The sequence below is a fragment of the Orcinus orca genome, chromosome 11, assembly GCF_937001465.1.
Source record: "Orcinus orca chromosome 11, mOrcOrc1.1, whole genome shotgun sequence".
NCBI classification, from domain to species: Eukaryota; Metazoa; Chordata; class Mammalia; order Artiodactyla; family Delphinidae; genus Orcinus; species Orcinus orca.
Window position 1 is genome coordinate 60,317,766 of NC_064569.1, and position 15,336 is coordinate 60,333,101.

Here is a 15,336-nt window from a genome sequence, read left to right on the forward strand (position 1 = left end):
GTATGGATTTTGTTTAATAGATGTCAGCTGTTGCTTTATTGTACCTAGGTGAGAAGAGTATCTCTTAAAAATAAAAATTAAACAATTTATGCTAGGGTTAGCATTACTTTGTTATTACCCTCTCGGGCTAGCAGACCATTGATAACAGCCCCAGGTGTTACTCTGTTCTTTCTCGCTAGACTTAAACTCAATAATTCCAGGTTAAGTCTCATCCTGATATCCTCAAAAACCCAATTTGGCAATTCTATTATTTCCTGTCTGTACCCAGTACCCTTAGCAAGTCTCCTTTCCTGAGGCCACTGCCTGCCTTTTTAGAAAAATTCCCTTTTATCAGTGGCTCCAAACTCACAATATTTTTCAACTGACTTGCCTTCAGTCCTTCTGGAAATGACTGCCGCTCTTTCAGGCTAGATCAAAAATATACGTCTTTAAATTCCAGAGTTTCTCATAAAAAGTCTAGTTCATCATTCATAGCCATACCAGGTCAAATTACTGCCATATGATTATTAATAAATCATGAAATTAGTTTATCTGAAGATAATGTGATCACTTTCACTGACAGGGAAAACAGGGACTATAATTCAATACCCAAAAACATTTGAGGAAGGAAGTATTCTTCACGAAGCTTTCTGGTTGAAAAATGCTGCATAATTTCAAAATAGCAGAATCATTTGGGCAACAGAGGAAAAGAGCTTCAAGGGTTCTGAGGTTATGTCTTTACTCTGATGCATTTTTAGAGATCTCTCATGAGGACAAAATAACCCTTAAGGAGGAAAAAAATACCAGTGTTGCTGTAATTTTTGATAAAAGCAAATAGTTCCAACAAAAGAACCGGGATTTAAGACGCTGTGTGAGCAGAAGGCCAAAAGATCGGATACTTGGGCACTTAACAAGTTAAACGTGCTGAGAAACTCATTGTTAGCAGCTTGCATGCATTTATTGTCTCTCCTAAGGAGGTTGAAGAGACAAGCATTATGAAAACCAATTTTTTCAAAAAGTGAAATCGTGTCTTGGGGTCTTCATTGGTTATCTCTGACCTGACAGAAAAGAGTTACTGAGCTAAAATTAAGTCATCTCATCACCATTTCAATTAATTATAAGATACGTGGAGGGTTATGAGGAAGGAACTTAAACTAATGACTCTCTGCTTCTAACACCATGAAAAACCCTGGATTTATCAGCACTCTTAACACTGGCTGAAATCTCCTCACATATAGTCCTTACCACATGCCTAAGACAAGCAGGGTACAGTACTTCCCACACAAAAATGACTTGTGCAAAAGTTAGAATGGAAAATATCTGAGAACAATCACCTGTGAACAATCTTCATTCTTGTTTTTCTTAATCACTGAACAATTGCAGCATCCTACACTTTCTCCTCTTTTCTTTCCCTGGGCACCTGCACTATTACTGTTTTCAAATGTCTCTTCCTGATCTTTCTCTCTATTAAACAACACAACCTCCACTTTATTCGTTGCCATGCAAGAGTCCTTTCTGTGGATAATGAACTGCCTTGTGTCCTTCTCTTTCAGGACCGCTTCCCCTCCCCTTACCTCCTAGATAATTCTAAAGTTTTCCACATACATGACGGTGAAAAGAGAGTCTTTGGAAGGAACCATAGGACTAGCCCAAAGTAGCATTTCATAAGTGTAAATTTTCTTTGTCATTTGCTGTTTTATCATTAATGTACATAAATTTAGCATCCTACTTCAAAATGCATCTGAGTTTCTATTAATCTGAGATGTATGAAATTGTTTGCCAAGCATGGAAATTGATGCTACAGGAAGACAGACCTTGATTAATTGTGACTTTTAGTACTCCCGTAAGCCTCTCTACTGAAAGCTATTCTTTTTCCGATGTCCACAGGAAAGTGGATATATGGAGAGATAGTGGAGGTGACATTCTCCTGATTCCCTCATTCTTCTTCCTGACTTTTACTCTTCCATCTGCCTGTAAAAGTCCATCCTCATTTAAGGCTATTTATTGTACATCATCCCTGTTAAGCTCATTTCATTAAATGTAGACCTTCAGACCTGGCTCACAGTATTTTTCTGCCATACTTCTGCCGTAATTCTAGGAGATTTTAGCATTCATGTAGACAAAGGATGGCATCCTAGTTTCAAATTCCCTAGACCTCTTTCACCTTACCCTTTCCTCCTCTGCATTACAGCGCTCCTCAAAAGAACACATTTTAATAGCTCACTCAGAAATTTCAAAGTTTCATATTCTATACTTTGTAAACAAATTTTTGTTTTTTCACCTCTCTCCTACTATCCTTCCCACCAAATCTGCACAACAATTTCCACAAACCCTCTAGTCCCTGGATTCCCCATTTTCTTTGGATTTATCAGTTCCATCCTAGGCTAACTTCCTTCCTTACTGAGCTTGGACCTCAGAAGTTCATCAACTGCAAAACCCAAATCCTGGAGCAGTAACATTTAACATTTTTTGTTTCTACATTTTGATAGTTGAGAATACTGGATAAAAATCTTCCAATTCTTTGATTTTGCACTACTATAAATTCATGATTTTCAGCCCTGGCTAGGACCTCAGCATCAACCTCAGTACTCTTACTTTCCTTGATTAGTTCCCTCCAACCTTCCCCTCAAAACACATTCAGAACTTGCACCACTCCCCTCCCTCAAACCTCATCTTCACTCAGACTCGACTCTTTTATTCTCAGCAGATATCAAAATCTTCTGCTTTATATTTCATCATGGGGAAAAAAAAGGTTCTCTCTTTACCTCCCTACATCCTTACCAGCAAAATATATTATCCATATGGAAAAGTAGCTAAAAATTATTTTATTCAAAGAAAAAACTACAGTGCAAAATTTAGATCATTTTCAATCATTTGAGAGGTCCTAACCCATTTGATAGCTTAGAATATGAAAATAAACCAGATCTGATCTGAATAATTATAGACAGCAGGTGTTCCAGTCTTTGTATTCCTACCTAGATAGGGGCTGGACCAAAAACTACCTACTTCCCCATTTATTGCTTATAAACTATATGTATACTTTAAATTCTGACACAATGTAATTAGATTTCTAAAATGGAAAACACAGAGAGTGTGCCACTTTTGAGTCGAAAAAGATAGTGCATCTTTGATCACTGAGATGGCGAGAGAACTGCTGAGACTTCATTCTCTAAAACTCATCCACAAGGGATTCACTTTCACTTTCATCAAGACAGCAATCTTCTGGTATTGTTGACAACTCAGGAACACCAAAGTTGCTATCTTGGAGGGTCTGGGCTCTTGCCTATAGACAATCCAAACCAACTTCTTGCAACATTCAAGAGAAAATATCCAGCTAGTCATTTAGAAACTATTTACTTACCTCCAGTAAAAGGAGTCAGTATCATTAATCTTTGAATACTTTATAACAAGCTGGAGAAACTGCGATAACTTAATGAATTACGTTTCTACTTCCAGATTGAGAAGACACAATGTTAATACGGATGGCTTTGCTTTTGCAAAGACTAGTAGAAAATTGCAAGCTTTCAGCTGAGCTTCCAGTTTATCAAGGCTCAATATTTCTTTCCTTTCCGACATATGAAGAAGTATAATAGTCTTGTGTAAGAAAAAAAAAAGTTTAATACAGCAGTATGTTCCATTTCATAGTTCTAATTTTTCTTCCAAAGTTATTTTTTTCCTTCATTTTCTGTCAGAAGCAGTGCATTTACATTGACTAATCCAGACTACTTCATGAGAAGATGAATCATTGCATTCTTCTTCAACTCTTCTGGCAGCCAGCAAAAACAACAGACTCCAGTGCAAGACAAATTTTAGGTTTCACCTTCATAAAAGCCAAGGATCTGTCCAAAATATTGACAACCAGGATAAAAGTTTATGTGCAAGATTGAAAATAAAAAAGTTGGTTAAATCCCTTAAATCTTGACCTGCCTCTGTCTTTAACACACAATGTTATTGTTCTCAGGGGAAGCCTTCGTCAAGCTCAGTCCTTTTTTGTGGTTGGAATTTCTGTTCCTATTCCAAGTAGAGTTTCAGTAGCTCAGAGAGCTGAACTTATTCCAGCCTGCCAAGACCTATGCCCCCAGATCCTTCACTAGGTGGGAGAGGCAGCATCTGGCCTGGGGAGAGCTGAGCACAGAAGAACACGATGGACTCTTCCCTGGGTCAGTGACCCACCAGCTCAACAGTGCCTCCAACAAGCATCCAACCCTCCACTGCCTCTGCCACCTCCTCCGCAGCCTCAGAGCCCAGCTTCACACCGCTGCCCATGCCCACCCTCCTACTGACAGCATCTCCTCCTGCAGACTCTGGTCTCCCAGCAGCTCTCGGGCCATGCCATGCCATCAGCAGAAGCTGAAGCAAACCTGTTCTTCTTCATCATATTTTTAATTTCCAAAGTTAAAAATTGTTCTTTGATTTTCCCTTTTGTATAAGATCCCGTTTTGGTTTCATAAACAGATAATCTTTTCTTCTATCTTTGATTATATTAACTATGACTTTTTTTGGTTCTCTGTTCCATTGATTGTTTTTGTCCAAGTTTTTTTCTGTTTGTTTTTGTCTCTGCCTCTTGAGTTGTCTTTTCTCAAATGTCCAGTGATTATTGGCATTCCCTTTATATGTAAAAATGAGAAGCTGATTGGAAGAAGTGCATTGGTGTGTGTTGGTGGAGGGTAGCAACCTGGCTGTCTAGGATTCTAGGAGCAAAGCAGGAGAAGCAGCCTGCTAGTCCAGTATTTCAATACATAGATGTTTACATAATTCCAATATTCTTAGCTCCAACACTCACCCCTATCTTATCCTATGTCTGTTGTCTCTGAATCCAGAGCTCCTGAGCTTAGTTTCTCCAGACTAAACCTGTTGCTGCATACGATGGAGGTGGGTAGAGCCGTTCTCTGACTGCTCAGGGAAGTGCAGGGGAGCAGGCAAGTTCAACCAGTTGATGTACAGATATTAAACCAATCATGTTGCCAGTCACACCTCAGCCCATGTTCTAGGCATTCTTCAAGGCAAATTAGATAAATTCTTATAGGTACCCCACCTCTTGCAGGTATTTGGATTTCTACTTCTTCTAGTCTGGTAAGTTCATTAAATCTCCTCCATCAGTTTGCTGTCTAAACATTTTTTGAAATCTTTCATCCATGGTTTTCCCTTATGTTGAATTTACCCTTGTGGTTAATACTTTTTTGTTTCTTCACTGATATTTTAATGAAGTTTTTGGAGGGAGAGCTGATGGGCAAGGGTGGTCAATCTGCCAAACTTAACGGGAAGGGTTCAGTAGTTAACTGTTGCTATTTCTAAAACATTGGACAACATCATAAGTGTACATATGGGTGGTTTGGGGGGCAACAGGTAATGCCATATACCATTTGCAACATTAGAATATCCTTTTGACTCTATCTTCAAAGTATGATCAGAATTTGAACTCCCCAATAGCTGTCATCCTAATGCAGTGATATCATTTTATACCAGGACACTACCATCTGTCATGTGGATTGAAATAATGTAGCAAATGAGAAAAGCCAATCTGGATTTATCCTGATGCCTGAAATCTGCCCAATAGCTGACTTCATTCCCATACTATGCCTGCTAGCATTTGGAGGAGAGGTCCTAACTAATGCTTATACTGTTCAATGAGTAGATGCCTAGCAGTCATTTCAAGGAATAGGCTTTCAGTTTCCCCCCCGATTTAAATCTAACCTGACATTCATTTGCCACCTTAATATGTGCTCACCAGCCCCTTAACTCCCATTCATGGCTGCCCTCTGTAGAAGGGGTATAGACCACTGACAACCATGTATTCTATGTCAAGAGAAGGGGGGTGTAGAATATAAAATGGGTAAGCCTCTTTAATACAAGAGAAGATCTTTAATACATGAACCTCCAATGACAAGAACAATCTTGGTTGATGTTTTGTAGTTTTGTCAAAATAAGAGTAGTAAACTTTCATTGAGTAATCAGCCTCCTTGTGCTTATTATGTACATGCAGTTCCTATTTTTGCTTTCAGCAAACCCATAAGAAAAATGTGAACCACATTGTCCTGAGAGGAGGTAGCCGATCCAGTACTAAGACTAGGAACTTATCCTTGAACCATAAGCTCAGTTAATGCAGCTGGCAGAATGGTCCGGGGAGCATATGAAATACCACTTTCAAGCCTCCCAGAATAACCTGGGAAAACTTCAAAGTGAGCTTTTTCTGAATAGCCACTGGACACAAGTGAAAATGCACGCCTCCTTATCTCTACCCCAATTTTTCTAACCACAAGAGAGGACTGCCAACAATTAGGTTACACCCATTCTCAACCATCTGCACTATTCTTTCCCAAGAATCTTAAAGTTCATCATGTGTACCCTTGACCCCATCTTGTCCCAAGCTACCTAGTACTCCATCAGTACCTCATATTTTTTAATCTTCCCCTTTATCTTCTTATTATTCTTAAGTAGTGCCCTTGCTTTATTCTCATAAATGCTTTTTGCCTTACATTGTTTTGTCCAATATTAGTTTAGCTAGATCAACTTTCTTTTGGTTTTTTTTTTTTTTGCGGTACGCAGGCCTCTCACTGTTGTGGCCTCTCCCGTTGCGGAGCATAGGCTCCGGATGCGCAGGCTCAGCGGCCATGGCTCACTGGCCCAGCCGCTCTGCGGCATGTGGGATCTTCCCGGACCGGGGCACGAACCCGTGTCGCCTGCATCGGCAGGCGGACTCTCAACCACTGCGCCACCAGGGAAGCCCTCTTTTGGTTATTTTTTGAATGGTATATATTTCCTCATCCATTTCTGTGTGGTTTTGATTTAAGTAATTAATTATTTAACTTGGGTGTCCCTTATAAGTAGTATGTGGCTAAAAGTTTTATTCTTTTTATTCAATGTGTTAAAATCTGCCTGGTGAAATTAGCCCAGTTGTATTTATTATGGTTACTAGTATATTAGGATTTTATTACAATCCTATTTTGTGGTTTCTGTTTATCCAAAGTTTTTCTTAGATTCCTTCCCTACTTACCTTCCATTTGATAAATATTTTTATGTTTTCTTTTATCTATGATGATTTTAAAACTGTAGATGACATTTTTATTCGTTTTGGTGACTTCTGCTAAAATTTTGATATGAATACTTAACTATAATTTTTAGCAAAATGTAACAGTATTTCTACCTCTACCCCTAGCCAATCATGTCATCTTTCACAATCCCTTCCTGCACAATGTTATTGTTGTTTACAGTTTTCATTTTATTCTTTATTTTAAAGGCACACACAAAATAACATTTTATTGTCAGTTAATTTCATTTAATATTTTGTCATTTGCTTGTATTTGGAGCAGAAGATATGAAGTGTCTTGAGTGCAAGCCCTTTAATCTATGAATATGTGTAAGTCTCCCCCCACTGTTCTGGAGAAGTTCCAGTGCTGTCAACAGATTCTCAAAGGGGAACATTATCCAAAGATTAAGAACCACTCACCTTCAGCATAAAATCCAAGTCCCTTTATAAGGCATACAAGGCTCTCCAGGACCTGCTCTCCAGGACCTACTCTGGGCTTCTGCCACTCCTTGTTGGACTAGTCAAATTCCAGCAAAACTAAACTGTATGGGAGGACACACACACACACACACACACACACACATACACACACACACCCCACGTACTATACTGGTCCTTACTTCTGTGCATTTGCTCATGCCTTTCTCTTACACACTTCTCCCATCTCCATCCCTGGTATTCACTAAATAACCCCTCCTCGTCCTTTAAGAAGTATCTCTGGTTTCAATTCCTGTAAGAACTTTTCTCTGATTAGCCACCACCATTACATTACTGGGACTTCCATAGTTCCTGATATTTTATAATTTGGCTTATATTTGTATAACATAGCTGTTTCCCATATGAGACAGTCACACAAGTGTAGTAACTATGTGGTTTGTGTTTGTATACTCTCCGTGCCTGGCACAGTGCCTGACATATATAGTAAGTATTCAGTATATATTTGCTGAAGGAAATAACAAAGGAGAAGTACTATGGGCCTGCTTAAGGGTAAAAAACAATTAGGCTAAATACTTTCAATTAAGATTAGTGTTTATCTATAGCTTCAGAATTAGCCAACAATAGGGAACACCAGTGAGACTCTTAATGAAGAAACTACAATTCAGTGATTTAATTGGAAAATAATACTGAACAGGGATTGTACAAAATAAATGTGTGTGTACACATACACACATGCATACACGTATTTTTGTTTCACTTTTCTAAAAGATAACTTCTTACTGAGTTCTGAGGAAAACCTGGCTCAGGAGATGCAATTGATAGTTCCTAACTTGGGGATGGGACGGGAGAGCTTGCAAGGTAACAGGAAAACCAGAAAACACTAATCTGACTCCACTGTGAAAGAAAGAACTTTAATACAAGAAAAGGATATAATGACATATAAACTTGGACCTTTAATACAAAAAAAGGATATAGTGACATATGAACGTGCCGTTTATAGAATAGAAGATAGTCAAGAAAATATGGAAAACAGCAAACATTTAAGAAATATGGATATGGATATTACAACATTGCAATCCAACCTTAAAATATGCAAAGAAAATAATAGAGCAAAATTGATAATCCACATTATAATGTAAAAATTCTGAAAAATAACTAAGGTGAGAAATGGAAAAATTAGAAAATATGTCTGGTGTTAAATGAACAAGCTGAAATCAACACTAGGATATATCCTAATAAAAGCCTTAAATTTCAAGAAAAAAGAATTCACTAAACTTCAAAAGCAGAAGGAGAGTGAACAGATTACCACCAGGAAACCAAATTTAAGAGTGCTTCAGACTACCAAAGACAGTGGAGTGACGTCTCCAAAAGCCTGAAAGAGAAAGCAGGTGATCTAAGACTAATCTCAAGTTATCCCTACTGCATGGCGGCTATAGGAGCCATACTAAGAAAGGCCAATTTCCAACATCTTTTCCACTCATACATCTTTCTTCAGAGGACAATAGAGTATAGCACTTAGAACATCAATAACTAAAAGGTTACAGGAAAACTCAAAAAAAAGTCTTTGGATGTTTTATAAACTACTTTATTGATTCATAAATAATAAAAAGAAGATGAAAGTGATCATTTAAAAGGGTAAAATACAAACATTTATAAGAAGTTGGTGTGGAATTTAAATTTAAGTAACTTTTGAACATAACTTTCAAAAATATCAGTTCTTCATACAGAAATCATAAAGATATGACAGGATAGACAAGATAAACAACATAAAATATATGATATAAAAATGATCCAAAAGTAGTGGGATTGTTGAGGTAGATACAATTTTATGTATTATGTCAGTGGACAAATATTTATTTTCTATTTATGTGCCAGACACAAAACCAGGAACTGCACTAGACTATGAGAATATAGTGATGAACAGTTAAAAATGTCAACTGCCCTCTCAAGGAAGATAATAATTGATTTAGACAAATACTAGTGGCAGAGTGATACAACAGATAAAGAGAATGTTGTGGAGGGTATAAAAAAGGAGTCCTAGTATTTCTGGCATTACAGATGAAACCTGAAAGTGGGTTTTAAATTGTTCACAAGAAATTTCAGAAATAGAATAGTTACCTTCTAAGTGATACTGAAATACAAAAGAAAAACATAAGTAGGAAATACATCAAAATCTTACCCTCCGTCTGCCTTCCAGCCTTCATTGCCTTAGGTAGCTCCATTTAAACTTGCTTACATATCATCTTCTTTGTCTCTTCCCCCATTGTCATGACACATATACAAATGCACATGTGCTCACCTAGAGTATTATTTCTATATCTATGTTGTCAATCGCTTGTCACACTTATTATAATCATTGACTTCTGGATCTGCAGTCTCCAGGACCGATAAGCCTTCTTGAGGACAGAAAGCATCTTTTATTCTACTTTGTTATCATGAAGATCTAGCATAGGAAAACCCTTTCCTTCTCTGTCCCAGTAGAAACTCAAATTTTACTCTTCCACTCCAGGTGGACCCATATCCATTATAATCTACTTAAACTCCCTCCAATACACGCACACACACACACACACACACACACACACTCTCAAGATAGGTGAGGTTCAGATCCTGATTTGAGTTCTTGGCATTTCTGCTTCAGACCTTGGAACAATAAAAGCAAAAGCTTGCCTGTCTTCTTGGAATAGGACTGGAGGGATCTCTTTTATTCTTTTCTGTATCTTATAGGAATAAAAACCAAACATAAATTATTATCTCTACAAATTATCTTGCCATATTTATTTGAGTCATTGGTGAAACTGTTAGAGGAAATAAGCAAATGTTTTCAGCAAGAAAATTATATGATACTTAATCTAAGACTGGCAAATAAATAAGTAAACTATTTGCCAGAACTAATATAATATAAAGAGTAACTGCTGCAGTGGTAAAGTAACATGTTCTGCAAGGTTTTGATTTTACATTACGATTCAATTTGGTTTCTCTTTCATAAAGTATGACCTTTTGGATTTTGTGTATTACACATTCCATCAGATAACTTTCTACCGTACAACTGAAATCATATAGACTTATCATGTCTATTTTTTCCTTTAGTGTCTCAAAAGAATTTTATAAACTGTTGCCATATAAATTAAATCCCCTGAATATTTGACAAAATGTTTTTAATATCCTTGCTTTATTCAAAGTTTAAGGATTTGTTTAACTATTTTTATATAAAAATTAACTCCAAAACTTAGCAGGTTAAAGCAACCATTTTATTTTGCTCACAAGTTTATGGATCAATTATATCTCAATAAATCTGAAATTAAAAATAAAGAATATGGAAGGGCTAAGGGTTCAGCTGGGTGGTTCTCATTTGGGGTCTGTCATGTAACTATAGTGAGATGTTGGCTGGGACTGGAATTAACCCAAAATGACTCACTTACCTGTCAAACAATTGATACTAGTTACTAGCTGTGAGTGCAGATTTGGCTATTGATAGAGCACCTGCATATAACCTCTGCAGTTTGGCAGTCCCACGTGGCTCAAGCATCAACAAATGTGGCAAAAACTAGGTGGATTTTTCTTGCCTAGTCTGAAAAGTAACACAGCATCACTGTAGCCATAATCCATTGTTACAAAGAAGTAACAAGTTATCCACAACCAAGCAAGGGGGAAATAGACCCCATTTCTTGATGTGAAGCCAAATTCACTATGTAAGAACACTACATGGAATGGGATACTGTTGCAGCCATCTTTGGAAAACAATCTCTTACAGAATTCCAGGCAGTCTATTGTCTTACTGTAACACACCAAAGATATTAGAAGTGTCACCTAAAGTCTGTATAGATATAAAATTAGTCTTCCATATGTATCATCTTTCAATTAATTTCAATAACAATAAGTTTTATTACTAATCACTAAAGAATTGATAGCCTTAATACAAGATTTTGAATTTCCTTCATGGGCTCTGTTGAAGGAAGAGAATTGATAATAATGAGAAGTTTATTAGATGCAGGAGTAAATAGTGACATACAAATTATTTCTACCCATAATATATATCCCTTTAAAAGAACAGCTCTACAGCCGCATAGCACAGGGAGATCAGCTCGGTGCTTTGTGCCCACCTAAAGGGGTGGGATAGGGAGGGTGGGAGGGAGACGCAAGAGGGAGGAGATATGGGGATGTATGTATATGTATAGCTGATTCACTTTGTTATAAAGCAGAAACTAACACACCATTGTAAAGCAATTATACTCCAATAAAGATGTTAAAAAAAAAAAGTAGCTCTTACGATTGCCATTTGGGATTAATCAGAAAAAAATAAGGAAGACGTTTGATTATTTTATTTCAAGCAAGAAAACAAAGGAACTAAATGTATACTGAGTTACATCTGTCTACTAGATTGTGCTAAGTACTGTATCTGGATATGTATTTACGCTTAACATCTTTAAGTATATCCATTTCTATATCTATATTCAACCCTCATTTCAACCTTCAGATGCAAAAGTAGAGACTAAGTGATACTAAGTTGCTTCCCAAAGTCATATAGCTGATTTGCAGCAGAGCTCAGGTTTGAAAGCAGTATTCAGTGACTTTAAAGCTTGTGCTCTTTCCACAACATCATTTACATTAAAATATTACTATAAGCACATACTTTTCCTTGATGTGGTGGTCATCTGAATACTTCCCCCAAATTACTTTTCCTTGACAACTTAAAAGTTCTGTAGGGCTTCCCTGGTGGCGCAGAGGTTGAGAGTCCACCTGCCGATGCAGGGGACACGGGTTCGTGCCCCGGTCCGGGAGGATCCCACAAGCCGCGGAGCGGCTGGGCCCGTGAGCCATGGCCTCTGAGCCTGCGCGTCCAGAGCCTGTGCTCCGCAACGGGAGAGGCCATAGCAGTGAGAGGCCCGCGTACCGCAAAAAAAAAAAAAAAAAAAGTTCTGTAAGAATCTCTTCAACTACTTTATAAGTGTGCAACTTTGATAAGTGACACACAATGATTTCCTTGAATTACAGTCATTTGTTTCATACTGACTTTCTCATCATCTGAAAATCGCAGAAAACTCAACATACAGTTGCAAAGGTGAGGAATCTTTTCGTTTATATCTAAACTTATTCAGCCATGGCTCCGAAATCCCATTCTAACTTGATAAAAAGAATACTTAAACACAACAGGGACCATGATTGTTTTCTCTTGGCATAAAATTTGTCACCAGAGAGGTAATTTTTATTCAAATCCTTCCAAATAATTTTGCCTTGCTTGGATATCCAAAAACTATACAAATCAGCTTACGCAGGTTATTAAAGAGAGAAATCTGAAAATGTGTATCCACTAATACATTTCTAAAATCTCCATGATCAAATCTCCAAAATCTTCTGTTTCAGCTTATATATATCAATAGAACCTTTTAATTGCCATCTCAATAGTACCTTAATAAATCGAATATTTTCAGAATGGTGTGTTATTATTGTTCCCCTGGGATGACACAGACAGCCCTTCCATGCTCCACTGTGCCTAGTTTATGCCTGTGTTACAGCAATCATGAATTACGTTTTGGAATTTTTAACTCTACTACCTTAGGCATTGTGCCATGCCATATTTGGGTCCGTGATGCCTACTGTAGTGTCTGACGGAGAACTGCAGCTGTGACCTGACAACTAACTTAGGAGTAGTTAATTTAGTTGTACACAAGTAACAGGTTCTTTATGGTAGTTAACTGTGACTTCCCCACCCTCCCTAAAATCTTTGAGGTAGGTGAGAATTAGCTATTCCTCTTATCCTCACTACCCAGTTACAACGAAATAAATTTCAGAGTAAATTCTGCCAGACATACAGACGTTTATTAAACAAGCGCGTCTTAGCAAGGAGACACGGAGAGATTACCAAACCTCTTCTGTAAACTCAGTGAAATCCCAGCAGTCTGTCCTTTTGGGAACTCCAATCAACGCTATGCTGAAATGCTCACCAGAGGAAGAAGCCGCCACACTCCACGGGAGGGATCTTGTTACTGCATTGTTACAGTTGGTCGGCCAGAAGTCGTTCTAATCCATAGATGGACACAAGACCATTTAGGACTCTAACAAGACACTGTTTTCATGGATAAAACCCATTGCGTTTAGGAGGCTAATTACCTAGGCATCCGATAATGACTGAGTCCCAGCTAACTGAAGTGAATATAGTAGCCCCTGAGCCATGAGGCCTTGTTGATGAAGTGCAGTCTGTGCATTCTTTATTAGGGAAACTTACTGCCCCTGTAGTTGAAATTTGCACTAAAGTGCACATTCATACTATTTACATGGTCTATGCTAAAATGTTTTAATGCAAAAGTGTTCGTATGTAAGAACCATTAACAATCGCTGCTCAGTAAATCACACGTGTATCCTGTCAACAAATTTTGATTTAACACCTACCACAGGTCAGACACAATGCTAGACACCATAACGTTAAATAAGATATGGTTCTTATCCTCAAGAAGCTTACAATCTAGTTGGAGAAACATAAGCAAAGTAATCACTATAGTATGAAGTGATAAATGCTGGATTAAGGGCACATCCAAGGTGCCAAGAGGATCCCAAAGAAGGGCAACTACATCAGACTCAAGAGTTTGTCTGATGTAGCTTTCTAAAAGACATGGTTCTTGAAGTAGTATCAGAACACAACTATGAATTAAGTTAGATGCACTAAGTGGAAGAAATAATTTTGGACAAAAGTAGCAGAGCAATTCTGAAGGCAGAGAAGTTTGAAACCTCACAATCCATTTTCAAAATTGTAAGCAGTTCAGAATGGCTAGGGGATCAAGGAGAGTGAGCTGAGTGGAGAGAGAGGAGCTTAGGGAGACCAGATCATTCAGGTTTACAAGTTAAGGTAAGCAGTTTGAACTTTTCTAAAAGATATGGTATACCAAAGGAAGATTTTAATCATGGAAGAAGTGTACATTTTAGAAAGATCATTCCAACAGCAATATGTAGGATGGGTTGAAGCAGGACTGGGGAAGAGACAGAGTTGACGAGGGGGTATGTGGTAAAACCTTGAGCAAAGGCATAGCAATCGAGAATAGTGAAAGGAACAGATTCAAAAGAAAGAAACCAAAGGACTTGAGACTGAGTGGATATACAGAGTGTGAGAAAAATTTAGAATACCTCTGCCTTGGGCAACTGTATGGATAGGGCTACACAATAGGTGTAAATGACTGAATGAATGAAGTAATGATCAAATGAACAGTGGCTCCAATATGGAGTATTTATTCTTTACTATATGAAGACATCCAATACGTAAGTTGTCCTTAGAAGTTTGTATAACCATAAAATAAAAGTAGGAGGCAATGACACAAGCTTCTTCTCTTATCAGTTTCTAATAATCCCTGTCAACCCATTGGATTCTCTTCTCTTGCTTGGCTTCTGTTATACAGGCTCAGTCCCTTCTACTTCTTTAAGCACTTTCACTGTAGATGTTTTTTTCTTGCTGGTCAACCTAGTAGTGATTACAGTTTATCACCATACATATTTTATTTTGCAAGCACTATAGCATAAACTGTAATCTCACAAATGCATGTTAATTAATCTGCAGTAAGCACAGCTTACTTTATACAATTCTCTCCTGAAGTAACTGACAACTTAGATTGACTAGAAATCCAAAGTAATTAATAAACTAAGATGTGTTTTACAGCTGCATCTACATTATGAATTATCCTAAGTGACTCTCCCTGTGCAGAATCACTGGCTTATTAAGTACCTATGTTCATATACCATAAAATTTAAAACAGGAACATATACTTTTATCTATACTATAGTTGTTCCATCATACAAATGTATATTCTTTCCTAATTAAAATATAGCTAAAAGTTCCTAAATAATATCCCTTTTCTAATTAAATATAAATTTTCCCTGAAAATCTGTAAAACTTTATTTATAAG

At 37.5% G+C, this 15,336-nt stretch overlaps 1 pseudogene; it reads right to left on the reverse strand.

Annotated features, from left to right (window-relative positions):
* Positions 1–1,803: 1,803 nt before the first annotated feature.
* LOC101275386 (cyclin-G2-like) lies at positions 1,804–4,245 on the reverse strand (annotated as a pseudogene).
* Between the last annotated feature and the right edge of the window lie 11,091 nt (positions 4,246–15,336).